General features: G+C 36.3%; 1 pseudogene; it reads left to right on the top strand.

The window, feature by feature from the left end:
* Nucleotides 1-3878: 3878 nt before the first annotated feature.
* LOC117099345 lies at nt 3879-4981 on the top strand (annotated as a pseudogene).
* The last annotated feature ends 552 nt before the right edge of the window (nt 4982-5533 follow it).

The following is a 5533-nucleotide window of genomic DNA, read 5'->3' as shown; positions in this document are numbered from 1 at the left end:
CAACCATATTCATTGCAACCTTTTCTGCTGCTTTTGAAAACGTCAACTCTCACCTTTGGAATCAGATTGTCCAGGCGTGGAATCCAGAAATAAAAATCGTAAACAACCTTTGTGAGGATTCCTATTGCTGTGGTTTGAATGTTTACATCCCCTCAAAATTTATATGCTGTAGTACTTACCCCCAAGGTGATGGTATTATAAGGTAGGGCCAGTAGGAGGTGATTAGGCCATAGGGGCAGAGCTCTCATGAATGGGCTTAGTGCCTTTATGAAAAAGGCCAGAAAGAGACCTCTCTCCCATTTCACTATGTGAGGACACAGAAAGAAAGCACTAGCTATGAGTCAGAAGGTGTCCCTCACTGGACACATTCAGAAATAATGCTTTACCAGCTATCTGGGCATCCCTCAGCCCAGGCAAGTTAGCACATAAAATTAACCATCACACTTATGTACTTTAAAGTTTGATTACCACTGCCTTAGAGCTCAGGAGAAAAATGCCTATTTCTTTTTGCATGCATAGCTTCCCAAATGTTTGAATACAACTCTGCATATATTTTCCTCCTTATCCTACACCAGCTGAATCTTCACACTCCCTGGACAAATATCCACAGTCCCTTCCACGTTAAATGAAATGTTTCCACATGCATTTCACCAAGAAATGTATACACTTTAATATTATATTAAGTAGCATGGGAGTAAATAGTTTTAGCCCTTGTCATCCTCCTACTAATAAGTTTATTCATAAGTTATTTTCATTTTTCCATTATTTTTCTCATTTTATGAATAGCTTATATTTTATTTATAAAAATGTAATTAACCCAAGCAGCAAGTTAATATTTTATATTGCAAGTTGTATATAGTTTATAATATTTTTAAAAAATTCATATTATATGGCTTTTATTGAATATGTTCCCATTAAAATGTAGTATGAGTAACATACTAGATTCATTTATAAGGGAGTTGGGGAAAATGTAGCCCTAATTTTTCTCATCTTAAAACTCATTCTCTTCTAAGGGTTCATTCACATGCCATCTCTAAGTTGTTAGTTTTACAAATCCAAGTAATTTCAAAAGATTTTATGCTTTTGGATTGGTAAAATATTAGGGGTTATACCTATGTGGGAATTTTTAAATAGGCATCCATTATATTTTTCTTATACTTTGAAATAATATTGAGTTTCAAAGGTTTACTTTAACTGAATGAATAATCAACATATCTGCAAATGTGATTAAGCCCCTTAAATTCTACTTTACCTTTTTCAGGTGCAGATTATTTTTCAGTAAAATGTATATGGCTCATAATAACCATTTGGTGACATAATGGAACACAATTTAATTATGTGGAAAAATGGGACATTATATATGCTTTTATTTTGCTTTAAAGGTAGAGGTTGGCATATTATATTTAAATTAAAGTTGTTACAGAATAACTTGAATTCTATTCGAATGTAACATTAAGCTGTTATTCTGTTTGTTTTTATTTCTCTTTCTTTTAATCTGCAATAGCCATAAATTTAACTTAACAAAATAATCACATTTTCCACACAGCAGTCTAGCCCATCTCTTCCATACGTGACTTCTTCTTTTCTGCACAGTTCTTCCCCCTAGGTATTTGCTCTTAAATTTTTATGTAATATTTTAGTTGAATTTTTAATATGCACTGTTGTCTTGTCTGTTTATTTGTTCCTTAAGCTTTGTCCTGTGTTCTATTCAAATGCTAACCATTTAAAGTGGATCAAAAACATGCACACTTGGCCTAGACTAGTATTTTCATAATTCCATTCCTCCTAGTTAAGTAGCAGAATTACTGACTTATAAAAAGTTAAAGCTAGAAGAAAGGATATGGAGTTGTGGTACCTTATTTTACAACCCAGCTTTGCTGCATTTCTTACGAAAGTCTCTGAAATTCTCTGTCTTCGATTTAAAAAAAAAGCTATAAATAGGAAATAGCTGTTTCATATGATTGTTGTATGATTCATAAGATAATGTACTTGAAAAGACCTGGCTTGGTCCGCAATATTGCTAGAAAAAATACTATCAACTTTTTCTTTTGTTGTCTTCAAATATAATTAACCAGTGATGTGTGTGTGTGTGTGTGTGTGTGTGTGTGTGTGTATCTCCCTCTTGTCTCTTTCTAGCTCTCTCACTCTTTATATATTTATACACACACATATACACACATAGAATATATATCTCCATCATACACACATAAACATATACATGTACATATGTATGTTTGTGTAATATATACTGTATATATGAAACAGTTAATTCTTTGGACTGGTTTTAGACGTAGGTATTTGGCTTTTTGTTCTAATGTTAAATTTCTTCTAAGAGTAAACTTCAATTCTGAAAAATGGCAACTTTATGGTCCACTCTGACTGAGAAATGCTTGCTATTGGCAATGAAAACTGTGTGAGATCTGACAGCCTCACCCCAAAATAAATTTGGGCAGACTTTTTTATTTGACTTAGCCCTCATGAGTGCACACCCATTGGAATGGGTTCCAAAATAGGCAGTGCTTTTTATCACATTTTGGAAACACAGCTTAATTCAGCATAAACTGCCTTGCCTTGCATAGTTTTCACCCAGATTCATATATAAGATCAATGTTGCTTTAAATTTAGCCCTTGGTTTTACTGTAAGTTCATGACCTTGTAGAACAAAAATTAAATTCATAAAATTGGCTTTGGCTTCAACTTGGAAACCAAGCCCATATTTATGAAAGTTCCCCATTTCCCCTAGAAATATTCTATTGTGCTTACTCTCTGGAGTTTCCAGAAGGCAGTATAATTTGGCTAATAAAAACTGAGAAATTACTACTGTAAAGAAAAAATGATAACTGTCTTTTAATAATACATTGTGATGTAACCTAATTTTAATTGTGGGACTTCTCACTTCTGATTTTTAAGAACCTGTCCAATAGAGAACACATAGCAGCAACATCAAACAACAGAGATCAACCTGTGAGGGTTCGAAAACTGGGGGCGCTGTGGCTGTGTTCATGTATTTCCATCGAGGGGGTATGATTGTCATGCCAATGTATAAGAAATAATGTATATTAATTAAACTATTTCTCCACATTAATAAAGTTTCCTGTTGCAAATTTAACACTGTAAATAAATCAGCTTATAAAATGTTATGAAATGTAAAACCATTCTGTAGAGGCAAGAATAGACACTTGTAATTTATGTTACTGAAATTCTTTAATAAAATAGCCACACCTTGAAGAATGCCAGTTAGATAGTAATTGGTATATAATTAAGGACTCTCTGAGGAGACAAACTCTCAAAAAGAATAAATAACCTGTATTAGGGAACAATAATTGGAGTTCTCTGTACTCCACTGCTTCAGTGTAGTGCTGGCAAGAGAGACCTCTTTGGCCCACTGCTGGCACTCAGGGCTGAAGAGGTGGCTGAGGCTTCTGAAAAAGAAAGATTATTAGAATGTTTGTGCAAGTCTCTGATGGCTTTTGAATACCTCACTCATGTTTGACTCATCAGTGCATTTTGGTCACACCAATTATAAATTTAGTGGTTTAGTCATGATAAAAAGACAGGTGCAACATTATCTTTTGGAAGAAAGAACAATGAGACCCGTATGATTTCAATCTTGGATGAAAATCACTAGTTGCCAAAATAAACAAAGTGTTTTCAAACCTGGTTCTCACCTCCTCTCATATGCAATTACCTTAAATATCATGTTTTATATTTCTATTATCTACTATCTCTGAACTGATACTGATATAAAATAGTTTTTGATTCTGTTGATGTCTACACAACAGTCCCAACTAATTTGAAATAGCAAGTCATATAGCATAAAATATTATTGCTTTCATGTCTCATTAAGAATAACTCTCATAGTATCCTCTCCCTGCATGGTGTTGGTGGTTAGTTCTCAGAAGCTGGCGTGAGGACTGCTGATAGGAAGATGTCTTCAGGAAATGCTAAAATTGGGCACCCTGCCGCTGACTTCAAAGCCACAGCCGTTATGTCAGACGGTCAGTTTAAAGACATCAGCCTGTCTGACTACAAAGGAAATACGTTGTATTCTTTTACCTGCTAGACTTCACTATGGTGTGCCCCACAGAGATCATTGCTTTCTGTGGTACAGAAGAATTTAAGAAACTCAACTGCCAAGTGATTGATGCTTCTGTGGATTCTCACTTCTGTCACCTGGCATGGATCAACACACCTAAGAAACAAGGAGGGCTGGACCCATGAACATTCCTTTGGCGTCAGACCCGAAGCGCACCATTGCTCAGGATTATGGGATCTTTTTTTTTTTTTTTTCTTTCTGAGGCGGAGTCTCGCTCTGTCGCCCAGGCTGGAGTGCAGTGGCGCAATCTCAGCTCACTGCAAGCTCCGCCTCCCGGGTTCACGCCATTCTCCTGCCTCAGCCTCTGGAGTAGCGCCTGCCACCTCGCCTGGCTAGTTTTTTTTTTTCTTTTGGTATTTTTTAGTAGAGACGGGTTTCACTGTGTTAGCCAGGATGGTCTCGATCTCCTGACCTCGTGATCCGCCCGTCTCGGCCTCCCAAAGTGCTGGGATTACAGGCTTGAGCCACCGCGCCCAGCCGGATTATGGGATCTTAAAGGCTGATGAAGGCATCTCATTCAGGCGTCTCTTTATCGTTGATGATACGGGTGTTCTTCAGCAGGTCACTGTAGTGACCTCCCTGTTGACTGCTCTGTGGATGAGACTTTGAGACTAGTTCAGGCCTTCCAGTTCACTGACAGACAAGGGGAAGTGTGCCCAGCTGGCTGGAAACCTGGCAGTGATACTATCAATTCTGATGTCCAAAAGAGCAAAAAAGATTTCTCCAAGCAGAAGTGAGTGCTGAGCTGTTTTAGTGCCAGGCTGCAGTGGGAACCCCTGAGAACAAAATCTCCTTTGTATTTTTTTTTCCCATGAGTAAAATACAAGACTTCAGATTCAGCCGAATTGTGGTGTGTTACAAGGTAAGCCTTTCCTACAGGGGGTGGAGAGACCAGCCTTTCTTCCTTTGGAAGTGATGGCCTGAATTGTATTGTGGGGAGGCCACTGATTGTATGATGTGTCAGTAGAGAGCATCAACCCATTGATCTTTTGTGGTTTGTTTTAAACTTGAACTGAGAAAAAAATAAAAGAATATCATAATGTGTTTTCTTATTTTAATGTATTTTATCAGCTATTTAAATAACAAAAGTAATACATGCTGTTGTCAAAGCAAAAAAAATCAAAACAGGTATACTTGAAAAATGGTAAATGGACTGTACTCTTACTCCCTCCAATCAGATTTCTCCAGTATACTCAGTGCTTGTAACTTGTTTTAAACTCTTCTGTCTTTATTCCAACAAATAAATAAATAACTTTAAAAACATGTAGATATTTTCTTATTTTCTTTTTACAAAAATATGGTTATGCAGTATACTTTATGTTGGAACTTGCTTTTCTAAAACCAGTGTATCATGTATATACCTCAGTCTTTCTGTAAACAAATGTTTTATAATTTATTCAGCCTGCTTCTATTAGTGGACATGTGTGTTTTTTCTCT

This window comes from Trachypithecus francoisi, unplaced genomic scaffold, assembly GCF_009764315.1.
Source record: "Trachypithecus francoisi isolate TF-2019V2 unplaced genomic scaffold, Tfra_2.0 Lachesis_group16, whole genome shotgun sequence".
Taxonomy (NCBI): domain Eukaryota; kingdom Metazoa; phylum Chordata; class Mammalia; order Primates; family Cercopithecidae; genus Trachypithecus; species Trachypithecus francoisi.
Note: the sequence above shows the minus strand (reverse complement) of the source record. Positions and strands in the feature narration are given on the sequence as shown.